A 27,344-nucleotide genomic window follows, 5' to 3' on the forward strand; every position below is an offset into this window, starting at 1 on the left:
TGCAGATGCTGGAAATCCAAGCAACACACTCAAAATGCAGGAAGAACTCAGCAGGCCAGGCAGCATCAATGGAAGAGAGTAAATTGTCGACGTTTCAGGCCGAGATCCTTCATCAGGACTGGAAAAAAAAACATTGTAGTTGTAGATTTGCTTATAATTAAGGTAAGTTATTATAATTAATGTTTATGATATTTCTTTTTGGTTAAACAAAATGTTGATTAAGGATTAGTGCACTCTGTTGACCTGTGGCCATAGTGCTAGAGGCATTTTATAGTTCCAATTTATTGGTTCTAATTCTTTAAAATAAGGGTTCTCTTTGAATTATCCAATTGCGTACAACTGTATTTCATGTGGATGACCAATTTTAATTTGTCTCTTATTATGTTTTCCTCTACCTGAGGTCTGCAGAGAAATAAAATTATATTTATAAAATAAAATTATAAAATTGGCGCTGTTCACATCTTGAGTTCTAAGTTAGGATGTTGGTCAAGTTGTTTAGTTGCTCAAGGGGACCAACTGACTTGGAGACCTGGTAATTTACAGTTGTCAAAAGCATTCAAATTCTTATTAAACCTCTGTAAAAACAGTTCAATAGATGAAAAAGATATATCTAATTATCTAATAAGTAATTGGACTTATCTTGAAACACTATAAATGTGTTTAAAAACCTAAAGATAAAGAAAAATATATTAAGAAAACAGAGACCAATGACTGCAGATGCTGGAATACGGAATGCTGATAGAGCACAGTGGATCATGTAGTATCATGGAGGGAAATGGACAGCAGACATTTCAGGTTGAGAACCAGTCCAGGGGGAAGTAAGTAAGATATGAAAGTAACATGAAGAAGTGCGGGGGAGAGTAATTTTTTTTCTGTGTTTTACTCAATCATAATAAACAATTCATATCACCATTTATTTATATATATATATTTAAAAGCATTTAATTCCTCTTGGCTTTTTTTAAATTTAATTTATCATTGATGAATATATGCAGTTCAGATGCCTATAGCAAGAATCTCAGAATCTGAAGCCTGAGGCCTAGTTGCTTGTCCTGGCCTGCCTTACATTTGGAAGTGAATCCTTCATAGGACCTAAAAATATAAGTGTTGCTGGGCAGAGGAGAGTAGGGAAGCAGTAGGTGAAAAGTGGCTGAGTGGTTTAAGTGTAAGGACCACAATCCAGCCCCATGAATTTTAAAGAGAATACAAATCACCAAAACATACTTTCAAATGGATTTCTTTTACCTAACTCGGATACTACATGCCACTGAATCATTTCCATGACTGCCTTTTCCAGTTGGAACTATGGCCATCAGAGGAAACTCAGCCTGACTCCTCTTCGGAAACAAGAAATGCGCCGTTACATTGTTCAGTCTTAACTGATGCAGGAAACAGCTCCTTCATTGAAATTAAAATGATGTGGTTCAAGGGTAGTAAAATGCAGATTACTCCCGGTGCTGTGCTGGTGAGTCCAGGAATAGAAATATAGGCCAGATGAATGTGTGGCTGAGGAGCTGGTGTAGGGGACAGGGATTCAGGTTCTCTTCTGAGCTACAGGCAACCTGTACAAGAGGGATGGGTTGCACTTGAAACAGAAGGATCCAATATTCTGGTGGAGAACTTTGTTTTTGCCACCAGGGAGGATTTAAACTTGGTCGATAGGGAGGTGGGACTCAAAAGGGTGAAGTCAATGAGAAGATAAATGTACTTGCAGCAACCAAAGGGTGTAACCCTGGTAATCAGGATACCCATGTTTACAATAAAAACAGCAGACTAGTACTTTAAATTATATCTGCTTTGATGCATGTGGCTCGCCAGATAAGGTGAATGAACTGACGGCATGGATCGCCTCTATGGACTGTGATATTGGGGCCATAACACAAAAGTGACAAAGGAAAGAACAGCACGGCATCTCAATGTTTGGGGATACCCACGCTGTAGGCATGATGGAGGAACAGGCAACAGTGGATGAGGTGCGTTGCCTTTTCAAAGTTCACAGTTCAAAGTGAATTTATTATCAAAGTAAGCATATATTACTATATACCACCTTGAGTTTAATTCTCTTGCAGGCACTTACAGTAAAACGACATAACAGAATTTAACAAAAAGAGCATACAAACAGGCCGTCTGACAAGCACCAAAGTGCAAAAGAAGACAAACTGTGCAAATAAAAATAATACTGAACATGTGAGCTGTGAAGACTCCTTGAAGGTGAGTCTGTAGATCATCGAATCAGTCCAGAGAAAAGGTGAATAAGGTTATGCTTGCCAGTTCAGGAACCTGATGGTTGTAGAGTTATAATTGAGCCTGGTGGTGCTTCTGTATCATCTGCCTGATGGTAGCAGAGAGAAGAGGGCATGGCCTGTAGTGAGTAGAAGGTGGTAGTGAGAAGGGTGATTTTTTGATAAGGCAGGACATTATATCAGAGTTTAGAGAGGACGTTATTGAGGGCTCATCTAATGAATCCACTTTGGCAGAACTGAGAAATAAGAAAGAGATGGTCACTCTGGTAGAGCTATATCATAGAACAACCACCAATAATCAGCACAGCTGTGAGAACAGCAGGGTAGTGCTACTGGGAGATTTCGATTTTCCCAGTATCAATTGGGCCGCCCAGGGTACAAAGGGCCTAGGTGAGGGGTATGGATAATATGGACGGTCATAGACCTTTGCCCAGGATTGTTGAGTTCAAAACTAGAGCGCACAGATACAATAGGAGAGATTTATAAAGGACTGAGCGGTAACAGAGGGTAGCAAATACCTGGAAAAAGCTGTCAGACGAAGTGGTTGAGGCATTTAGATAAGAGGGAAAACACGGGATAAACATGGGCAACTGGAACTAGCAGAGAGTGTGCTGTTGTGGCATGGACCAGTTGGGTCAAAGGGCATGTTTCCATGCTGTACTTGTAACAACCATGGACTCTGCAGCAGGGTCTATGCGTCTGCGCAGGCTGGCTGTGCAATAGGTGCAACAATCACACACATGAGTATGCACCATATCCAATCATTCATAGAAACATAGAAAACCTACAGCACAATACAAACCCTTTGGCCCACCAAGTTGTGCTGAACATGTCCCTACCTCAGAAATTACTAGGCTTACCTGTAGCCCACTATTTTACTAATCTCCATGTACCTATCTAAAAGCCTCTTAAAAGACCCTATCATATCCGCCTCCACCACCATTGCCGGCAGCCCATTCCACACACTCACCACTCTCTGAGTAAAAAACTTACCCCTGACATCTCCTCTGTACCTACTACCCAGCATCTTAAATCTGTGTCCTCTAATGGCAACCATTACAGCCCTGGGAAAAAGCCTCTGACTATCTACACGATCAATACCTCTCATCATCTTATACAACTCTATCAGGTCACCTCACATCCTCCTTCGCACCAAGGAGAAAAGGCCGAGTTCACTCAACCTATTCTCATAAGGCATGCTCCCCAATCCAGGCAACATCCTTGTAAATCTCCTCTGCACCCTTTCTATGGCTTCCATATCCTTCCTATAGTGAGGTGACCAGAACTGATCACAGTACTCCAAGTGGGGTCTGACCAGGGTCCTATAAAGCTGCAACATTACCTCTCGGCTCCTAAATTTAATTCCATGATTGACGAAGGCCAATGCATTGTATGCCTTCTTAACCACAGCGTCAACCTGCACAGCTGCTTTGAGCATCCTATGTTCATATCACCATTTATTTATATATATTTTTTAAAGCATTTAAATCCCCTTGGCTGTTTTTAAATTTATCATTGATGAATATACACAGTTCAGATGCCTATAGCAAGAGTCTCAGAATCTGAAGCCTGAGGCCCTGTTGCTTATCCTGGCCTGCCTTACATCTTGGAAGTGAATCCGTCATAGCCCCTTCCAATACAGGTGGGCTTCTTTTTTTGTGAGCAAGAGGATTGGTAAGTTCTTCCCCTGCATTGATTATCGTTCCTTAAACAATATCACTGTGAAGAACCACTACCTTCTTTGTCTGCTGGCATCTGCATTTGAACATTTCCAGGAAGCAAACATATTTTCCAGGATAAATCTATGCAATTCTTATAATTTTGTTCATATCAGAGAACGGGACAAGTGGAAGTACTTCACTGGTCACTATCAGTTCCTTGTGATGCCCTTTGGTCTGGTCCTAGTCAACGATGTGCTCAGAGAGACGTTGAATCAGTTCGTTTTTGTGACGTTTGGATCTATTCTCACTCTCATCAGCAACACGTGCAGCAGGTCCAGAGGGTTCTCAGATGGCACCTTAAGGATAATCCGTACGGCGAGCCAGAGAGGTGAGAGTTCCATAAAGACCAGGTGTCATTTTTGGGTTATGTGCTTAACCCTTCCAGTGCTCAAATGGACCTGAGTAAAGTTCAAGTGGTCACAGAGTGGCCAAAGCCATCTACGATCAAACAGGTACGGTGCTTCATAGGGTCTCCAAAATTTCAAATCTATCACGCAACCCATAAATGCACTCACCAGAAAGCACTCTGCAAGTTCCATTGGCCAAACACACCAGAACAAGCATTCTGGGTACCGATGCGACATTTCTCCACGAGACTCATCCCAGATGTTCATTGTTGAGGTGGATTTAACCGATGGCTGTACTCTTTCAGTGTTCTTTTGCAGATAGCCAGCTGCACCATTGGTCATTTCTTCCCTGTCACTTAACTCTGGCTGAGAGTAACTGCGATGTTGGGAACAGAGAACTTCTGGCAGTCAAGGAGACCCTGGATGAATGGAGACATTGGCTGGAGGGAACAGGGCATCCCTTTTTGGTTTGGACAAGAACCTCCCCTACATTCCAGATGCCAGGAGACTCAACTCCCGTCAAGTCTGCTGGGCTCTCTTCTTCACCCAGTTTAATTTCATCCTTACTACCGTCCCGACAGCAAAGATATCAAGGCCGATGTGCCACATGTCAGAGGACAATGCCTGTCCAGAGCCCATCCTTCCTCGCTTGTGTATTGCTGTTCCGGTAATTTGGGGAATAGAGGCAGAGATGAGGGCTGGATGTGGGCCCAGGTATCTGAGTACTGATGTTGAGTGCAAAAGTGTTGCTGCGACACCACTCAACAACTGATGTCCACCTTCTCATCACCGGCTGAAGTTCTGCCAACGATTGTTGGTGGGCTGCATGACAGGTTCGAATTTGGAAGAACTTGGTGCTGCAAAGTATCCGCTGAGTTAAAGGTGACTGTCCAGCCCCCCTGAGTGGGCATGTAGACCCTGCAGCAAAGTCTGTGGTTGTGACGGGGCCTCCATCCTTAGGTGCAGCTCCCGAGGTGCCTCAGACCGGAGCCTGCTGGAAATTCCTGATGTGTGATCTGTTCAGGATGTCCCTCAGGACCACGCCCCTCCCAATCCATGAAGAACTGGACCTTGCCCTGCACTCAGCAAGTTGCCCAGGAGATGCTGTACAGTATAGACCAGCGAACCACCCACCAAGTGGGGAGGAGAGGGAGGTGGGGTCCTGAGGAACATCCTGCCTCATGACATCCAGGTATTCCAGTGTGCTCAGGTCTGTGGTGTCTCGGAGTCTGCACCGAGAGAGGGGAGACCTGTCACAGCCACAGCCTCTGCTGCAGGGTCTATATACCTGCACAACAGGTTCGACAATTGTGCTCGTGGGTATGCACATTCCAGCTAATTAGTGTACCATTATGGTGGTATTTAATGACCAAAAGTACAGCGATGTTTTGCTCTTTCTCCCTCTCCATTTGGGACATATCCGAACATTTTACTATCAGTCTATGGCTCTGTTGAGGTCCACCATGGATGATTCCAAGCCCAGCTACAAAAAGAAGAGGGTTGGGCATAAGGCTAGCAACCCCTTCCCATAAAAACGCAGAACTACAGAAACTCCAAAAGAATCTCCCAAGACCTCATCCCTAGGAGAGGAAAAATCTTCACCTTGAAGACGTAAGATAGCCTATACATGGGGACAAATTGATAGACTGAGGAATCTGGTGAGCTGCAGTCAGCAGCCTATGTCCCAGTCGGACATAAGAAGAACATAAGAACAAAGAACATAAGAAATAGGAGCAGGAGTAGGCCATCCGGCCCATCGAGCCTGCCCCGCCATTCAATAAGATCTGTCCATAAACTTAGCTCCACCTACCTGCCTTTTCCCCATAACCCTTAATTCCCTTACTAAGTAAAAATCTATCTAACTGTATTTTAAATATATTTAGTGAAGAAGCCTCAACTGCTTCCCTGGGCAGAGAATTCCACAGATTCACCACTCTCTGGGGAAGGCAGTTTCTCCTCATCTCCATCCTAAATCTTCTCCCCTGAATCTTGAGGCAATGTCCCCTAGTTCTAGTCTCACCTACCAATGGAAACAACTTTTCTATTTCTATTTATCTATCCCTTTCAAAATTTTGTATGTTTCTATAAGATCCCCTCTCATTCTTCTGAATTCCAGAGAGTATAGTCCCAGACAACTCAATCGCTCCTTATAGGTTAACCTCTTCATCCCCGGAATCAACCTGGTATAAGATTATTAAGGGATTGGACAAGATAGAGGCAGGAAAAATGTTCCAGATGCTAGGAGAATCCAGTACCAGAGGGCATGGTTTAAGAATAAGGGGTAGGTCATTTAGGACAGAGTTAAGGGAAAACTTCTTCTCCCAGAGAGTTGTGGGGATCTGGAATGCACAGCCTCGGAAGGTAGTGGAGGCCAATTCTCTGGATGCTTTCAAGAAGGAGCTAGGTAGGTAGCTTATGGATAGGGGAATCAAGGGATATGGGGACAAGGCAGGAACCGGGTATTGATAGTAGGTGATCAGCCATGATCTCAGAATGGCGGTGCAGGCTCGAAGGGCTGAATGGTCTACTTCTGCACCTATTGTCTATTGCCTCCAAAGCCAGTGTATCCTTCCTCAAGTATGGAGACCAGAACTGCACACGGTACTCCAGGTGTGGCTTCACCGGTACCCTGTATAGTTGCAGCATAACCTCCCAGTTCTTGAATTCAATCCCTCCAGCAATGAAGGTCAACATTCCGTTAGCCTTCTTAATAACTTGTTGTACCTGCAAGCCAACTTTTTGCGATTCATGAACAAGTAATCCCAAGTCCCTCTGCACTACAGCTTGCTGCAATCTTTCAACATTTAAATAATAATCTGCTCTTCTATTATTCCTTCCAAAGTGGATGATCTCACATTTACCAACATTGTACTCCATCTGCCAGACCCTTGCCCACTCGCTTAACCTATCTATATCTCTCTGCAAACTCTCCACATCCTCTGTACAATTTGCTTTTCCACTCAGTTTAGTGTCATCAGCAAATCTTGCTACACTACACTCAGTCCCCTCTTCCGAACCATCAATGTAAATGGTAAACAGCTGTGGGCCCAGCACCGACCCCTGCAACACCGCTGACTGCCAACTGGAGAAACACCCATTTATACCAACTCTCTGCCTTCTACTCGTTAACCAATTCACTATCCATGCCAATACACTTCCTGCGACTCCATGCATCCGTATCTTATTTATAAGTCTCTTGTGTGGCACCTTGTCGAACGCCTTCTGGAAATCCAAGTATATGACATCCACCTGTTGTCATGGTCCCTTCTGGCAATTGCCCACCTGGCTATTTACCTCAGAAATTAGGCCTCAATCACCTCGTTTAGTTCAAGATTCAAGATGCAAAAACTTTATTGTCATTCTAACCATACATCACCTCTGCAGGGCAGAATGAGACAGTGTTTCCCAGGAGCAGTGCAATCATAACATAACAAATGCAACACTAAATAATAAACATAACAATAAATAGTAAAACACAACAGCTGTTATGTTTATTATGTTTTTATACTGCATTTGCTGATGGAAAGCAGGTGTTTGTAGTTAGTGGAACCCGGGAATGATTAACTTTTAACTTGCACTGGACACTTATAACTTGTTTTTAACGGTGCAAGTTAAAAGTTACTCATTCCCAGGTTCCACTAACTACACACACCTGCTTTCCATCAGCAAATGGAGTATAAAAACCCTGTGATCACAACAAGGAGCTGCCAGTTTGTTGGTTGACTCTGGTGTGAGTAACCTTGTGTCATGGTTCTTAGGACTACCAGTTCTAGGTCAAGCATTGCTCCTGCATACCAATTCCACGCTCGCTATGTTAATAACGCCTTCTGACTCTGCCCTCCATGCCCGTGTTCTGCACTTGGGTTTGTTTCCACCACCACATCCTTGCAACCCCTGTTCCCATCAATCCACTGTACACATTATGTCCTCAAAGTTTGTCTAACAGGACCTGCCCTTTCTGAATCCATACTGTATCTGTCTAATGGAACCACTCCTTTCTAAATGTTTTGTTATTTCTTCCTTAATGACAGCTTCAAGCATTTTCCCAACTACAGATGTTAAACTAACTGGCCTATAGTTGCCGGTCTTTTGCCTACATCCTTTTTTAAAAAGTGGCATGACATTTGCTGTCTTCCAATCTGCCGGGACCTGTCCAGAGACTACAGAGTTTTGATAAATGATTACCAATGGGTCTACTATAACCTCTGCCAATTCCTTCAGCACCCTGGGATGCATCCCATCAGGACCAGGGGACTTACCTACCTTCAGGCCCTCTAGTTTGCTCCTCACTATCTCTTGAGTGACAGTGATTTTATCGAGGTCCTCACCTCCCATTTCGTCCATAATGTCCTTCTTTGGCATATTATACATGTTCTCCACCGTGAAGATTGACACAAAATAGTCATTCAATGCCTCAGCCATTTCCTTATCACCCAATATCAATTTCCCCTTCTTGTCTTCCAAGAGATCTACATTGACTTTAGCCACCCTCTTCTGCTTTATATATTTATAAAAACTTTTGCTATCTGTTTTTATATTTTGTGTTTATTTACTTTCATACTCTATCTTCCCTTTCCTTATTTCTTGTTTAGTTGTTCTCTGTTGCTTTTTAAAGTTGTCCCAATCCTCCAGTCTCCCACTAATCTTTGTGACTTTGTACACGAGCTTTAAATTTTATACTTTCTTTTAGTTTCTTAGTTATCCAAGGCTGGCTCTCCCCACACTTACTGTCCTTACTTTTGACTGGAATATACTTCTGTTGAGCACTGTGAAAAATCTCTTTGAAAGTCTTCCACTGTTCCTCAACTGTCCTCCCAAATAGCCTATGCTCCCAATCCACATTAGCCAACTCTTCCCTCATCCTGTTGTAGTCTCCCTTGTTCAAGCATAATACACTAGTTTTATATCTAACTATTTCATTCTCCATCTGTATGTGAGATCCAATCATACTATGACCACTCTTTTCAAGAGGTTCCCTGACTACAAGATTGTTAATCTTACCTATCTCATTGCACAGGACGAGATCTAAGATAGTATTTTCCCTTGTAGGTTCGCTAACATGCTACTCAGGAAAACCATCACTGATGCATTCTATGAAGTCCTCCTCAAGACTTCCTTGACCAACCTGATTCACCCTGACTAACCCTGTTTCTAATACTACGGGCATTTAGATAAAGTGCCCTTATACTCATTGTCCTTTTAGAATCTAGTGACCAATGCGATTTTTGCTTTTTACTTTTATACACTCTACTCTTACTTTTTTCTTCACTAACTCTAGCTTTGGTCTCTGCATCACTTCCCTCTTCTTTTCTGTGTGGGTTCCAATCCCACTGCTATATTAGTTTAAAGCCTCCCAACAGCAGTAGCAAACAGAATATGACTCTACTGATTGAAATCAAGTGATGATAATGAGAATCAGGACTGGGAATCTGTAACCAGTGCAGCAGCGTTAAACAAAAGCAGCTACAATTAATCATCCCCTTGGGAGGCCAGAATATGCCTTGCACTTAGTGAATTATCTCTGCCCCATTGGCATTTCCAATTTAGTGTGAAAATGCAGCAATGCAAGGGCTCAACAACAAAGGAGACAAATGACTAGCTAATTGCTTTTGCCAACAAAGTGACCCAGGAAAGAAAGATTAGAGACCATTGAATCCAGAGCAGACTGACAAATTGAATTCAAAACTGGCTTGGTATAGGAGGGAGGGAGGGAGAGAGAGAGAGAGAGAGAGAGAGAGAGAGAGAGAGAGAGAGAGAGAGAGAGAGAGAGAGAGAGAGAGAGAGAGAGAGAGAGAGAGAGAGAAAATTAATTTTCTGATAAGAGGTTTGAGACCAGTGGTGTGCCACAAGGATTGGTGCTGAAACTTTTAATCCTTGTGATGTACATTAATGACTTGGATGTGATTGCAGGAGATATGATAAATCAATCTGAATCAGGACCGCTAGAAAATGAGTCTGGAGAAATAATAACAGGGGATAAGGAGATGGCAAATGAACTTCACTGTGAAATACACTAGCAGTGCGCCAGATGTTGAAGGATATGAGAAGAGAGAAGTGAGTGCAGTTACTATGACAAGGGAGAAGGTGCTCAAAAAGCTGAAAGACCTAAAGGTACATAAGTCACCTGGATCAGATCAGTAAAGATCTTTCAGAAATCATTGGACTCTGGCATGGTGCCAGAGGACTGGAAAATTGCAAATGTCACTCCACTCTTTAAGAAAGGAGGAAGGCATAGAAAGGAAATTAAGGACCAATTAACCTGACTATAGTGATTGGGAAGATGTTGGAGTCAATTGTTAAGGATGAGATTATGGAGTACAGTACTTGGTGACACAGGACAGGGTAGGACAAAGTCAGCATGGTTTCTTTAAAGGAAAATCTTGCCTGACGAACCCGTTGTAATTCTTTGTGGAGATTACAAGTAGTATAGATACTTTCAGAAACATTTTGCAAAGTGCCACACATGAGGCTGCTTACCAAGTTAAGAACTCATGGTATTACAGGGAAGTTACTAGCATGGCTAGCGCATTGGTTAATTGGTAGGAGGCATGGAGTGGGAATAAAAGGATCCTTTTCTGGTTGGCCGCCAGTGACTAGTGGTGTTCAGCAGCGGTTGGTGTTGGGAACTGCTTCTTTTTTATGCTGTATAGCAATGATTTAGATGATATGCAGTTGATACAAAGATTGGTGGAGGAGCAGGTGGTGTTGAGGAAACAGGTGGATGCAGAAGGACTTAGATTAGGAGAATGGGCAAGAAAGTGGCAAACAAAATACAATGTTGGAAAATGCATGGTCATGCACTTTGGTAGTAGAAATAAAAGTGCAGACTATTTTCTAAACAGGGAGAAAATCCAACAATCAGATACATAGGGACTTGGGAGCCCTCGTGAGGAAGGCAAATGCAAAGTGAGCACTCATTTCCAGAGGTCTAGAATACAAAAGCAGGGATGTGATGCTGAGGCTTTATAAGGCACTGGTGAGGCCTCACCTCGAGTATTGTGAACTGTTTTGGGCTCCTCACAGAAGAAAAGGTGTGCTGGGCATTGGAGCGGGTTCAGAGGAGGTTCACAAGGATGATTCAGGGAATGAAAGTGTTACCATATGAGGAACATTTGATGGTTCTGGATCTGTACTCAATGGAATTTAGAAAGATGAGGGGGTATCTTATTGAAACCTTTCGAAGGTTGATAGGCCTAGGACAAGAGGCCACAGCCCCAGGATAGAGGGGTGTCCATTTAAAACAGAGATGTGGAGAAGTTTCTTTAGCCAGAGGGTGGTGAATTTGTGGGATTTGTTACCACAGGCGGCTGTGGAGGCCAAGTCGTTGGGTGTATTTAAGGCAGAGATTGATAGTTTCTTGATAGGACACGGCATCAAAGGTTACGGAGAAGGCTGGGGAGGAAATGAAAGATCAGCCACGATTGAATAGCAGAGCAGACTCAATGGCCTGATTCTGCTCTTGTGTCTCATGGTCTAATACCGAGGAAGGTTGAAGATCCTTACAATATAGTATGGATGGAGCAATAGCAAATGGGATTTAACCCTAACAAATGTGAAGTGATACATTTTGGAAGGGCAAATTATTGTAATACACACAGAGTAAACAGTAGAGCCCTGGAGAGTGTTGATCCACAAAGGCACTTTGGGATACAAGTCCATTAATCCATGAAAATGACAATAAAGGTGGATAAGATGGTTAAAAAAAAAGCATATTGGTTGCTTGCCTTCATCAGTATGGTGATGAACAAACAGACTAGGATGTTTGGCTTCCGGGAATGGGAATCTCTATAATGCCTACAAAGATGGCTTTTTAGAGCAACTTGTGTTTGAGCCTCTAGGGGATCAACTATTCTGGATTGGATGTGGTGCAATGACCCAGAACTGATCAGGGAGCTTAAGGTAAAGGAACACTAGGGAGATAATGATCATGATATGATCAAATTCACTCTGAATTCTGAGAAGGAGTAGATAAAGTCAGATGTATCAGTATTACAGTGGAGTAAAGGGAATTACAGAGGCATGAGAGAGGAGTTGGCCAGAATTGATCGAAAAAGAACACTGGCAGGGATGATGGCAGAGCAGCAATGGCTGGAATTTTTGGAAGAAATTTGAAAGGCACAGGATATATATACCCCAAAGATGAAGTATATAGCAGAGAGAAGTTAGAGGATTGTGAAGCTTTAAAATACCACCAGAAGGCAACTAAAATAATCATTAAGAAGATAAAGATGGAATACAAAAGTAAGCCAGCCAATAGTATTAAAGAGAATATTAAAAGTCACTTCAGATCTAAAAAGTTCAATTCTTGTCCCAACACAGACCCCTGTTGTACACCACTAGTCATCGGCAGCCATCAGAAACGACTTCCTTTATTCACTCTCTTTGCCACCTGCCCATCGGCCACTGTTTTATCCATGGTAGAATCTTCCCTGTAATACCATGGGCTCAAAGCTTGCTCAGGAGCCTTGTCAAAGTCCTTCTGAAAATCCAAGTACACAATATCAATCGATTCTCCTGTGTCTTTGTACTTGGATTATCAGAAGGTCTTTGACAAGGTGCCACACGTGAGCCTGATTAACAAGTTATGAGCCCACGGTATTACAGGGAAGATAAAGCAGTGGTTGACTGGCAGGAAGAGTGGGAATAAAGGTAGTCTTTTCTGCTTGCCTGCTGGTAACTAGTGGTGTTCCACAGGGGTCTGTGTTGGAATCGATGTGGGGAAGTGTATGGTCATGCACTTTGGTAGAAGGAATGTAAGGGTTGACAATTCTCTAAATGGAGAGAAAATACACAGAACTGAGGTTGCAAAGGGACTTGGGAGTATTTGTGCAGGATTCCCTAAAGGTTAATTTGCAGGTTGAGTCTGTTGTGAGGAAGGCAAATGCAATGTTAGGATTCATTTCAAGAGGATGAGAACATAAAAGCAAGGATATAATGTTGAGACTTTATAAAGCACTGGTGAGGCCTCACTTGGAGTATTGTGAGCGGGTTTGGGCCCCATATTATTAGAAAGGATGTGCTGAAACTGGAGAGGGTTCAAAGGAGGTTCACACAAATGTTTCCAGGTTTGAATGGCTTGTCATATGAAGAGTGTTTTATGGCTCAGGGCCTGGATTCACTGGTGTTCTGAAGAATGAGAAGTGACCTCTTTGAAACCTATTGAACAGTGAAAGTCCTTGATAGGACTTTAGTAGATGTGGAGAGGATGTTTCCTATGGTGGTACAGTCTAAGACTAGAAGACACAGAATAGAGGGACATCCTTTTAGAATGGAGATGAGGAGGAACTTCTTTAGCCAGACAGTGGAGAATCTGTGAAATTTTATGCCACAGGCAGCTATGGAGGTGAAGTCTTTATGTATATTTAAGGCAGAGGTTGATAGATTTTTGATTGATCAGACATGAAGGGATATGGGGAGAAGGCAGGATATTGAGACTGAGAGGAAAATTGGATCAGCCAAGATGATATGGTAGGGTAGAATTGATGGGCCAAATAGGCTAATTCTGCTCCCATGTCTTAAGGTCTTATGGTTACATTGAAAATTTACCAGAACATTGGTTCAGCCACATCTGGAGTATTTTGTGTATTTTTGGTAGCAATGTGTTTGCACTGAAGAGATCCACTGAGATGTTGCCTGGATCAGAGAGGCTGAATAGGCTGGGGGTGGTTGCCCTGGAGACGAGAGGGCTGAGGGCATGGTAGTACAGAGGTATATAAAATCATCAGCTGTCTTTACCACCCTATCAACCTGTGTAGGGAGCTATGGACTTGGATCCAAGATCCCTCTGCAAATCAATACCATTGAGAAACTTGCCATTAACAGTGTACAGTCCCTTTACATTTGATCTCCAAAAGTGTAGTGCTTCATAGTTGGATGGGTTAAGCTCCACCTGCCATCTCTCCACCCTTATCTGCCATTGATCTATATCCCACTCTATTCTTCTATTACATCATCGATCTTTGCATTGTTTGCAAACTTATTAACTATCTGCAGATGCTGGAAATCAAAGTAATACATACATACAAAATGCTGGAGGAACTCAGGAGACCAGGCAGTGTCTGATGATTCATCTGAAGAACACTTCCCAATGAAGGGTCTCAGCCCAAAATGTCAACTGTTTACTCTTTTCCATTGATGCTGCCTGGCCTGCTAAGTTCCTCCAGAATTTTGTGTGTGTTACTCATTTATGTTTTCATTCAGATCATTTATATTATCACAAACAGCAGAGGTCCCAGTCACAGACCTCGAGATAGAATAGGTCCCATCAACAACTTGCCTCTGTCTTCTATGAGCAGGCCAATTCTGAATCTAGATGGCGAACTTACCATATATCCCATATAACTTAATGTTCTGGATGAGCCTCCCTTGAGGGACATTGTCAAACGCCTTACTAAAATTAATGTGGACAACATCCACAACTCTGCATTCATCATCAGCATTGTCACCTCCCTGGAAAAACTCAATCAGGTTAGTAAGATATGACATGCCCTGCACAAAGTCATGTGGACTATTCCTAATTAGGCCATGATTTTCCAACTGCTCATAAATCCTATGCCTAAGAAACCTCCCCAATAGCTTCCCTTCCACTGATATTAGACTCACTGGTCTATAGTTTCCATGATTATCCTTATTTCCTTTCCTGAACAAAAGAATAGTGTTGGCTACTCGCTAGTCCCAGCTAGGACCTCACTTGTGGCTATAGAGGACACAAAGGTATTGGTCAAGGCACCAGCATAGAGTCATACAGTATGGAAGATTTTTTTGCAGAATATTCACCGTTTTAGCTTAGGAAGCAAAAGAGTCAATATGTGCAAAGACACCTTCCAAATATAGTAATGTCACAATGTCCGGATGCTCTTTTTTAACAATATTGGTTCAGGGTTAAATATAATCTAAGACTTCAGAAAGAATTGGCCTCCTCTTTGAAATAGTACCACAAGATCTATTAAATCACCTTTGAAAGGAGACACTGCTTCAGTTTAACATCACATCCAAAAGGCAATGAGCCCAGCAGTGCAGCACTTCTTCAGATGGTGCTCGGAGTGACAGTGTAGATCCTGCATCTGTTTCTCAAGTGGGACTTATCGCTGTAAATTCCTGACTCGGCTGTAAGAGGAAAATGAGGTGACTTTCTTAATGGGACAGGAGTGAATGGTTGATGCTGGGTCACCCACAGCATTTAAGAAGGGCCCAGATGTACCCTTGAACCTCTTAGGCATTGAGGGCTATGGACTCAGTGCTGGCAGGAGGGATGAATACAGAAGGGTACTCACTGGACAGCATGGACCAGTTGGGCTGATTGGCCTATTTCCCTGCTACATGATTTTATTACACTCCAAGAGTGCAACCTACTGGCTGATGTGGCTAATATCACATTATAATACTCCCAAAGTTATCCAGTAATTGTTATTTAATCTACACAAATGCCAAAAATACATCTCCTTCATCTGTGCAGATTATACAATCTATTTTATGCATGAAAAATTAATGTTAGAATCGTTTAATTACAGTCTGTGTTAGATCACAGCTTGAATTACCATTTAAATCAGCATCTTTCATTTGTAATATTGAGCACATTGTTCTGAAGATATTTGACAATTTGCTTTAATGCTCTTTACTCACTGAATGTATGATGTTCTTTTTGGAACCATTTCAGAAAATATGTCTTGATCTGTATCTTTTGCATTTATTAATGAAAATTTCACTATGAAAATGACCGACTCTGAGGGATATAGTGAAAAATCCGGCACTGAAAACATTTTGCCCTTCATAGGGTTTAATCAGCTCCATTTCAAACTATATTCTAACACCAGGGTGAGGGGGAACAGCCAGAAGTCATGGTACATATTGGTACCAATGACAAAGGTAGGAAAAGGGATGAAGAGAGAATTAGTGATAGGTAGAAAACTGAAAAGCAGGACCTCAGGTTGTCCATTCATTCCCCCCCCCCATCCCTCCCCACCGACTTCCTCCAGGCACTTATCCCTGCAAATGGAAGAAGTGCTACACCTGCCCCCACACTTTTTCCCTCACCACCATCCCAGGCCCCAGACAGTCCTCTCAGGTGAGGCACCACTTCACCTGCGAGTCAACTGGGGTGATATACTGTATCTGGTGCTCCCGATGTGGCCATTTATACATTGGGGAGACCCGCCGCAGACTGGGAGACTGTTTCGCCGAACACCAGCGCTCAGTCCTCCAGCAGTGGCGGGATCTCCCTGTGGCCACATACACTTCAATTCCACAGACCACTCCCACTCCGATATGTCTGTCTATCTATGGCCTCCTCTACCGTCAAGATGAGACCACACGCAGGGTGATGGAGCAATACCTTATCTCCCACCTAGGTAGCCTCCTACCTGCCGGCATGAACATTCAACTCACAGACCTCCGTTGATACCCCTGCCCCCTCCTTACCCCATCCCTATCTATAATTTTAGTCTGGTTCTCTTTCTCTCTCTTTTCCCGCCTCACTATAATCTCCCCCCAGCCCTACCTTTCTTTCTCTTTTATTTCCCATAATTCACCACCTTTCCCCTAGCCCTTTTCCCTCCAGCCTATCACTTCCCAGCTCTCTACTTCATCCCTCCCCCCACTTCTTATCCCCCCTCGACCATCCCTTGTTATTTCACTCCTGATGAAGGGTTTCGGCCCGAAACGTCGTCACTACCTCCTCCCATAGATGCTGTCTGGCCTGCTGAGTTCTGCCAGCATTTTGTGTTTTTACCTCAAGGATAGTAATCACTATGTGCCATAAGTCAGTGAGGGTAAGAATAGCATGATTTGGCAGATGAATGCATGGCTGAAGAATTAGTGCAAAGGGCAGAGTTTCTTATTTCTGGATCTGTTCAGGGGAAGGTATGAACTGCACAAAAAAGATGGGTTACACCTGAAATCGAGGGCTGTGAACAGGTTTGCTAGAGCTTTAGAGGAGGGTTTATACTAATTTGGCAGCGTGTTGGGAACTCGAGTGATAGGGCTGAGGCAAGGGCAGTTGGTATACAAGTAGATACAGTGTATAGTGAGACTGTAACGAAGGACAGGCAGATGATAGGGCAAAATTACAATCAGTGGGATGAGCTGAAGTGTAACATGGCAAAATCAAAAATGGTGATAAAAACAGGACCGGAAGTGTTCTATTTGAATGCATGTAATACATGGAATGGCGCATTTAGAGATTGGCAGTTTTGACGTTGGCTAAAAGGAGATCAAAGTTGTGAGCATCATTGTATTGAAAGGACAGGAGGGTAGGCAGAGGGATGGGGTGGCTCTGTTGGTAAAAAAAAGAATTCAAATCCTTGGAAAGAGGTGATATATGATCAGAAGATGTGAATCCTTGTGGGTAGAGTTAACGAACTGCAAGGGTAAAAGGACCCGGAAGGGAGTTATATTCAGTAGCAAGGACATGGGGTACAAATTACAATGGAAGATAGAAAAGGCATATAAAAAGGACAATGTTGTAACTGTCATGGGGGATTTCAATATGCAGGTAGATTGAGAAAATCAGGTTGGTGCTGGATCTCAACAGAGGGAGTTTGTAGAATGCCTATGAGATGGCTTTATAAAGCAGATTTTGGTTGAGCCCACTAGGGAAAACGCAATTATGAATGAGGTGTTGTGTAATGAACCAGATTTGGTCAGGGAGCTTAAGATCATGGAGCCCTCAGAGAACAGTGATGATAATATGTTCAAATTCACCATGCAGTTTAAGAGGGAGAAGCTAAAGTCAGATGTATCAGTATTACAGTGGAGTAAAGGGAATTACAGAGGCATGAGTGATGAACTGGCCAAATGTGACTGGAACGGTATGCTAGCAGGGATGATGGCAGAACAGCAATGGTTGGAATTTCTGGGAGTTTGGAAGGCACAGAAAAGAAGAAGAGTACTCTAAAGGGAGGAATACGCAACCATGGTTGACAAGGGTAGTAAAATATAGTGTAAAATATAGCCAGATGAAATTTGGAGAGGCAGAAGGGGCCATGAGAAGGCCTTGGCAGGCAAGATTAAGGAAAACCCCAAGGCATTCTACAAGTATATGAAGAACAAATTAAGATGTGAGAGAATAGGACCTATCAAGTGTGACAGTGGAAAAGTTCATATGGAACTGGAGGAGACAGCAGAGGTACTTAATGAGTACTTTGCTTCAGTATTCACTATAGAAAAGGATCTTGGTGATTGTAGGGATGACTTACAATGGACTGAAAAGCTTGAGCATGTAGATATTAAGGAAGAGGATGTGCTGGAGCTTTTGGAAAGCATGAAGTTGGATAAGTCACCAAGACAGGTCAAGATGTACCCTTGGCTACTGTGGGAGGCGAGGGAGGAAATCGCTGAGCCTCTGGCAATGATCTTTGCATCATCAGTGGGGACGGGAAAGGTTCCGGAGGATTGGAGGGTTGTGGATGTTGTTCCTTTATTCAAGAAAGGGAGTAGAGATAGTCCAGGAAATTATAGACTAGTTTGTCTTACTTCAGTGGTTGGTAAAGTTGATGGAAAAGATCCTGAGAGGCAGGATTTATGAACATTTGGAGAGGCATAATATGATTTGGAATAGTCAGCATGGCTTTGTCAAAGGCAAGTTGTGTCTTGAAATTTTTGAGGATGTGACTAAACACATTGATGAAGGAAGAGCAGTAGATGTGGTGTATATGGATTTCAGCAAGGCATTTGATAAGGTACGCCATGCAAGGCTTATTGAGAAAGTAAGGAAGCATGGGATCCAAGGGGACATTGCTTTGTGGATCCAGAACTGGCTTGCCCACAGAGACAAAGAGTGGTTGTAGACGGGTCATATTCTGCATGGAGGTCAGTGATCAGTGGGGTGCCTCAGGGATCTGTTCTGGGACCCCTACTGCTTGTGATTTTTATAAATGACCTGGATGAGGAAGTGGAGGGATGGGTTAGTAAGTTTGCTGATGACACAAAGGTTAGAGGTTTTGTGGATAGTGTGGAGGGCTGTCAGAGGTTACAGCGGCATGTTGATAGGATGCAAAACTGGGCTGAGAAGCAGCAGATGGAGATCAGCCCAGATGAGTGTGAGATGGTTCATTTTGGTAGGTCAAATATGATGGCAGAATATAGTATTAATGGTAAGACTCTTGGCAGTGTGGAGGATCAGAGGGATCTTGGGGTCCGAATCCATAGGACGCTGAAAGCTGCTGCGCAGGTTGATTCTTTGGTTATTTGGTTCTTGGTGTATTGGCCTTTATTGATTGTGGGGTTGAGTTTAAGAGCTGAGAGGTAATGTTACAGGTATATAGGACCCTGGTCAGACCCCACTTGGAGTACTGTGCTCAGTTCTGGTCACCTCATTACAGGATACCATAGAAAGGGTTCAGAAGAGATTTACAAGGATGTTGCCTGGACTGGGGGGCATGCCTTATGAGAGTAGGTTGAGTGAACTCGGCCTTTTCTCCTTGGAGCAACGGAGGATGAGAGATGACCTGATAGAGGTGTAGAAGATGATGAAAAGCATTGATCATGTGGATAGTCAGAGACTTTTTCTCAGGGCTGAAATGGGTAACACGAAGGGGCACAGTTTTAAGGTGCTTGGAAGTAGGTGCAGAGGAGATGTCAGGGGTAAGTTTTTTACACAAAGTGGCGAGTGCATGGAATGGGCTGCCTGCAACAGTGGTGGAGGTGGATACAATAGGGTCTTTTAAGAGACTCCTGGGTAGGTGCATGGAGCTTAGAAAAATAGAGAGCTATGGGTAACCCTATGTAATTTCTAAGGTAAAGACGTGTTGGCACAGCTTTGTGGGCTGAAGAGTCTGTATTGTGCTGTAGGTTTTCTGTGTTTCTACAATCAAAAGAGAAAACATATAATATAGCAAAAGTAAGTGGGAAGTTAGAGAATTGGGAAGCTTTTAAAAACCAAAATAAGGCAACTGAAAAGCCACAAAGAGAGAAAAGATGAAATATGGAGGTAAGCTAACTAATAATATAAAAGAAGAACCAAACATTTTCTCAGATATATAAGGAGTAACAGCAAAATGAGAGTGGATATCAGACCACTGGAAAATAATGCTGAAGTGGTAGTAATGGGGACAGGGAAATGACAAATAATCTTAATGAGTATTTTATGTCAGTCTTCACTGTGGAAGACACTAGCACTGTGCCAGAAATTCGAGAGTGTTAGGGGACAGAAGTGAAAGTAGATGCTATCACTAAGGAGAAGGTGCTTTGGAAGCTGAAAGGTCTGAAGGTGGATAAGCCACCTGGAGCAGATGGACTAGACTCCAGGGTTCTAAAAGAGGTAGCTGGAGAGAGTGTGGATGCATTATTCATGATATTTCAGGAAACATTAAATTCTAGAATTGTTCCGGTTATAAATGTCACTCCACTCTTTAAGAAGGGAGGGAGGTGGAAAAAAGGAAACAATAGGCCAGTTATCCTGACATAACTGGTTGCGAATATGTTGGAATCTATTATTAAGGATGAGGTTTCAGGGTATGGAGGCACTTGATATAATAGGCCAAAGTTGGCATGGTTTCCTTAAGGAGAAATCCTGCTTGACAAATCTGTTAGAATTCTTTGAGGAAGTAACAAGCAAGATAGGCAAAGGAGATTCAGTGGATGTTATGTACTTGGATTTTCAGAAGGCCTTTGATAAGATGCCACAGATAAGGCTGCTTAACAAGAAAAGAGCTCTTGGGCATATCGTATTACAGAAAATATACTAGCAAGGATAGAAATTGGCTGAATAAAGGGCCTTTTCTGGTTGGCTTGCAGTGACCGATGGTGTTCCATAGGGGTCAGTGTAGGGATCACTTCTTTTCACGTTATATGTTAACAATTTGGATGATGGATTTGACGGCATATGGGCAAACTTGCGGACAATAGGAAGATAGGTGGATTGGCAGGTGGTGGTGAGGAATCAGTGTGTCTGCAGAGATGGAATGTAGTGTAGGGAAGAGAATGGTCGCACAGTTTGGTAGAAGGAGTAAAGACATACTATTTTCTAAATGGGGAGAAAATTGAGGTGCAAAAAGGTGCAAAGAGACTTAGAAGTCCTTGTGCAGGAAGAGTCAGTAATAAGGAAGGCAAATACAATGTTAGCATTCATTTTGAGAGGACTGGAATATAAAAGCAAGGATGTAATGCTGAGGTTTTTTAAGGCATTGATCAGGCTGCACTTGGAGTATTCTGAGCAGTTTTGGGCCCCTTATTTAAGAAATTATGTGTAAAGGAAGTTTACAAAAATGATTCTGGCATGAACATATGAGGAGCATTTGATGGCTCTGGGCCTACACTTGCTGGAGTTTAGAAGAATGGGGGGGATCTCACTGAAACCTATCGAATATTAAAAGGCCTAGATATAGAGTGGATTTTTGGGAATCCAGGACTAGAGGGAAAACTCTCAGAATAAATGGACGTCTATTTAAAACAGAGAGGAGGAGGAGTGTAGAGAATCTGTGAAATTTAGTTCCACAGATGGCTGTGTGGGTAAAATCATTGGATATATTTAAAGAAAAGTTGATACGTTCTTCATTAGTCAGGGCATCAAAGGTTATGGGGAGAAGGCAGGAGGACGGGTTGAGAGGGATAATAAGATATGATGGAATGGTGGAGCAGACTCAAAGGGCCAAATGGCCTGATTCTGCTGTGATGCTTTCTGGTTTTATATTTGAACACCTACCACAACCATTCTGTGTATGAGCACCAGCCAGTCACTCATCTGGAACAGTCAGGTTACTACAGATGCTGTTGGGACAGACGGGGTATATGTGGCGAATAATACACCTCCTTATTCCCCAAGCCTTTTTACAGTTTGCAAGGCACAAGTCAGAACTGTTTTACAATACAGTTGTCTGGAGGAGTAGAGCCTGAACAATACTCAAACTTAACACTATTCAGAGCAAAGCAGCTTTCTTGGTTGGTACCATCATCACATTTCTTCTCTCTACCAAATGCGGACTGTGGCTGTGGTGTATGCTGTACAGCCATTTGTGAAGGATTCATATACAGTACTTTCCAAGTTGATGTCATTTTCCAGATAGAACACCAAGAGCAGAAACTGCATGGAGGATCCACTACCTTCTGGTCCTTCCTCCAATTTCCAAAGATTCCTGCCGGCCAGTGGTGGAGTGGCATCCGCACCAGACCTTGAGGCGAGTGGTCCTGGGTTCGAACCTGGCTGGCTCCTTGTACGCTTTCCATCCTCGCTGGGTTGAGTGTCGAGCTAGCAACTCGGCCTCGTAAAAAAACTGGACAAAAATGCTAAGGAAACAGCAACACACACAAAATGCTGGTGGAACACAGCAGGCCAGGCAGCATCTATAGGGAGAAGCACTGTCGACGTTTTGGGCCGCGAAACAGCAAGTTTGCTGCCTAATACTCGACAAGGCATGGAAGGAACAACAACAAAGATGCTTACTTGCTGATAAAATATTTTTGCTTTGTCGTCACTAAGTTTAACATAGTGGAACTGCCAACCTAACGGCATCACAGGACAACAATCACTCTTGGCACTGCTGCAATTCAGGGCAAATGTCTTCTATTTCCTCAAGGCTTGTTGGGATGGACAGTAAATGTTGCCCTGGCCAATAATGCCCCCATCCCATGTTTGAATAAAAATGAAATGCAATGTATAGCTATAGTGAAAGATTTGGAAATGTGTTGGTAAAAGTGCTAATTATTACTTTAGATGCCAAAAATGTGGCTTGTTATGAATGTGTCTATCAAAGTGTAGAGTAAAGTTTTTTTTTTAATGATCTCGTACCTAACAAAATTCTATCATGGACGGTCCAAAGCCCTACTGCGAATGGAGGAGGGTTGGCATGAGGCTAGCAAGCCCATCCCATAAAAACCCTCTGCTGCAGAAATATCAACAGGAACTTGAAAGATCTCATCCCTCGGGGAGGAAGGATCTTCAATGAGCTACACCTGGAAAGACAGACCAGGGACAGAGGACCCTGGCGAGCTGCTGTCAGCATACGATTACGAGTACCTAACAAAGCAAACAAGCCTGGCATGCTTAGCTCTGTATTCTGGATGGAATACTCAATCGGAAATTAGGGTAAAGCAAAGGGAACACTTTGTCAGGTAGTATTGTACTATTACTGTTGTACACAGGTAGTATTTGTATCACTTGACTAATGTATTAAAATAAGCCCAGGCACTTCACAGGAGTGTTATCAGACAGAATAATAAGCATGAAAGGGGAGACTAGGCTTGTATCAGCTCCTTTTCTGTTCTCTCTGTGGGATTAAGGTGCTGGTGAGAACTCCATCCTTGCATCTTGGCCAGAAGCTCATTTCTCCAAAAAGCAAGGTCAAGTATAAGGGCTTTGAATACCTCAGCATTAGGGCCAATGTGTGTCAGAGCTTTCCGATATGGCCCAAGGGTGGTGGGGGGGAGAGAGATATCAACAGTTCACTGACCTAAATGAGAACTGCAGCAGGATTTAAAGGAAAAGGAAATCTATAAATGCTTGGTCAACAGGGCCATTAACTAGAACTCTCAAACTGAAAGTTAAATGCCAATACTGTGGCTGAAAATAATACTAAACACTAAATGAAAAACTGCTCCTTTCCAGCATCAGTCAAAATGGTGGGCCTCTTTCCTGGACAGGTACAAAGGTAAGAGTGAGTGTAAAAATATTGTTATTTTTGGTCAAATCTCAACAACATTACAAGGAAAAGAGAGTTTAATACTGCTATAATGAAACCGTGATTAGCTGGAATGTGCATATTCACAAGCGCAGTTGTTGAACCTGAAGTGCAACTGGCCTGCGGGGCAAATAGACCCTACAGCAAAATCCATGGTTGTGACAGTACAAAATAATAACAGCAGAAGCTCAGAAGATATAGTACTATAATTCTCGCAGATTGCTTTTTCCATAAATCCACAGGCTTTGCGTTCAGTCTGCGTCACACTGGTCTGGACAGACTCAATGGGCTGCTAATTCTGCTCATATGTCCTTTGTCTAATTCAATAGCCCTGGCAGTATTAACATACAAGCAAAACACTGCAAAAAATGCCAACAATTTATGTAAATACTGTATGTCAGTACAAAATCCAACCTGATCTTTTCATCTGAGTCATTTGGTTGTGGAATTAAGTCCCACTCTAGCTGAAGATTTTGGCTGGCACTCCAATCTAGTGCCGTTGGAGCTGTTTTTATGATAAGCAATTAAACCATGGGCATGTTTATTCTCCCGGTTTGATGTTCCCATTGAAGTGGAGTAAATATTGCTGTGCCCAAATTGTGGCCGCTTTCCCTAGTTTATAATTGTGACTACACTTATAAACTATTTAATTAGCTGCAAAACACTGCTGCATGTATTGAAAATTTCATTGAATGCTTGGCATATGTACATGCTAATCTTTCTGTCATGAGCATCTTTAAGTGATCTGATGTCAATGCTGAGTTACCTAGATGCATGGCAAACACAAAACAATTTGAAATATGATCTGCAAATTTGCAGAGTGAATTTGTACCTCAGGCAAAATATGCTCAGATAATAGATCAAGCATTCCTGTTGCTCAGGATACAAGGGCTAAAGGTGTGGTGAACTACATATACCTGTCTGGACACGCCCCCCCCCACCCCCACTGACTGCTCCTGTGGCTCCTCCCACAGACCCCGGTATAAAGGCGATTGGAGGCACAGCTCCTTCCTCAGTCTCCAGGATGTTGTGTGGTGGTCTCTTGCTGCTGACGGTGCTTTCTTCCAGCCAATAAAAGCCTACCTTGACTCACGTCTCCGAGTTATTGATGGTGCATCAAAAGGTGTATGTACACATTATTCAGACTAATAGCTGCAATGTTTGACTTCATCCAGGCAGATTTTTTTGCGCAGTTTACACCTGCCAAACGGGAATATTAAAAGGATAATTATTAGATTAGGTACCACTTGTGGGGAACATCATCTAATACCAATGCTGTTGCAAATTCATGCCAACCTATCACCGATATACTGATATGCACCGATAAGAAAGATTCCCTACTGCTCCTACACATTTGGACGATTATCCCCAAACATAATATTAAGAGTTAGGCAGGCCTGGATATTCTCTGCATTTGGCTGCCTTCCAGCAATAAGGAATTATATACTTACAAATCAGGGCAAGAACATTTAGGTTTAAAACATATTGATGTTTGTAAGGGATGACATAAACTTTAAGAGATTGAACACTCTGTAGAATAAATTTTGATACTCTATTGAGTTTTCTGGTGAAAACTAGGGATTAATAGTGTTGATTGTCCAGGTAGGGTGAGTGTCCCTTAAGTCATATGCCTGCAAATTTGCAAAAGTAATTACAGTAGACTTGGTGCAACATTAGTGAGGACACATGACTGGGAGAAAAGGATAAGCAGGGCAGAACAAGCTAGAAGTAGGGAGGTCAATGGAGGAAGAAGAAGGACAGCACACACATTGCATCAGCACTGTTTAGGGAGCAGTATCCCTGCTTGGATCTAAGTCTATCTAAATGACAGGTCTCCTCTAAAATGTGCAACTTCATGCAGCTTCACAGCAGGGTAGGGATGACAGGGCCAACGTTGGCAATGAATGTTTTTTTTTGTACCAGATTCCTCTCAGGCAGAGCTGAATAGGAGAACAATGATTATTGAATGTGGCAGTGATTATTGGTCGGTTGCTGGCAGGTTTATGTTAATAACCTTAGTAATGTATTAAGCCACCTTAATTTTTTTAAGAAGTACACACTAAATAGAAATAAACAAATGTTGAGACTCTGTTTGCTCCTGAATGTAGTACAACCAGTTCTAGCTCTATTTTAACACCAACTAAACATAGTTATGAAGAAGGCAAAGGTCAAAAAAAATATTTTTAGGGAGGCTGCATCTGTTTCGCTAGTGTTGTGTATTCTGATCATTTACCAACACTTCCAATTATCATGACGATAAGAATGAGGACAATTATTGTGAAAGAAGTAACAGAAACATTTATAAATTCGGTAATCTCCTAGATATTTTCCTTTTTGACCTGCTCTGCTTAAGTAAGTCAATTTAGCACAGTACCTATTATTCTTGTTCAGGCAATTCCAAGCTAAAGCAAATTAATATCTTTATGTTTTATAGAAAATTGTCAATGATTGATTACGTTAAGTAAAATGGCTGAGGAATGTTTCATTTCCGGAGCTGATTATCTGTTATTTGTGAAGTGGGGTGCCGTGCGCAATCATAATTGATAGAAAACGGACATGGTAGCACGGAGGAACATTGGGAAATCTCCAGGAAGACCTTCTTCGTTGCTGCTGCTGCTGTGAGGTCCGGGACTCTGCTGGGAAGAACAGGCCCCCAGTCCTCGGGGTCGCGTTGGCGTGGCCGTCTTAATACGCTCGGCAGAGGATGGTGCTTGGAGAAGCTGTGCCGGAGGGGATGGCCGGAGACTCGAAGGTTCGCTGCGGTCAGGTCACTTTTGGTGTGTGCTGTGTCTGCGAGGCTGGTTTCGACGGAGCTTTCAATGTGTGCTGCGTCTGCGAGGCTGAGTCGGGCGGCGCCGTGGAAGTCCATAGCGGGGGTATTCCCTTCTACTGCCAGTGTGGGATTCTGAGTCTGTTGGGACCCTGGGGACTTGTGGAAACTGGTGATTTCTTTTGAACTTATAGTCTTTTAACATCTTTGGACTATTTTTACTGTGCCCATGGTCTGTTTTTTTTTAATCAATTATGCTATTGTTTGCACTGTTGTAACTATATGTTGTAATTATGTGGTTTTGTGCAGGTCTTGTAGCTTTAGTTTTTGGTCTTGTTTTGTCTGGTGGATTCGGAGCTCCTTTCCGGGGAACGTGCTAAGACGGTAGCGCGATATTAATACCCAGCAGCCTCTCTGGACTCTGGATTGGGGATTGCCAAATGTTATATGGATTTTCTGGTGTAGTCTGTTTTGTCATATGCTTTTGTGATATCATTCTGGAGGAACGTTGTCTCATTTTTTAACTGCATCGCATTTGTGGTTTCTAAATGACAATAAACTGAATCTGAATCTGAATTTTGCAGTGATGTAAATGGAGGTTAAGTTTTTCTTATTAAAATGGCTTTACCAAAAGTGACTCCCACTCAGCCTAG

At 42.7% G+C, this 27,344-nt stretch overlaps 2 long non-coding RNA genes across 2 annotated transcripts in view; one reads left to right on the forward strand and one right to left on the reverse strand.

Moving 5' to 3' along the window:
- The window catches only part of LOC132405618 (uncharacterized), a 55,767-nt gene continuing 28,423 nt past the window's right edge, over positions 1 to 27,344 (reverse strand). The window contains exons 3-4 of the long non-coding RNA XR_009515931.1: positions 25,005 to 25,121; positions 1 to 118 (exon numbers count right to left, since the gene is read on the reverse strand). This is a non-coding gene — a long non-coding RNA (uncharacterized LOC132405618). The remainder of the gene's footprint in view (positions 119 to 25,004; positions 25,122 to 27,344) is intronic.
- LOC132405622 (uncharacterized) lies at positions 31 to 27,028 on the forward strand. Its single transcript, XR_009515932.1, has 4 exons — positions 31 to 162; positions 1,819 to 1,973; positions 2,070 to 2,211; positions 26,356 to 27,028. It is a non-coding gene; the product is annotated as an uncharacterized LOC132405622 (long non-coding RNA).

The sequence above is a fragment of the Hypanus sabinus genome, chromosome 2, assembly GCF_030144855.1.
Source record: "Hypanus sabinus isolate sHypSab1 chromosome 2, sHypSab1.hap1, whole genome shotgun sequence".
NCBI classification, from domain to species: domain Eukaryota; kingdom Metazoa; phylum Chordata; class Chondrichthyes; order Myliobatiformes; family Dasyatidae; genus Hypanus; species Hypanus sabinus.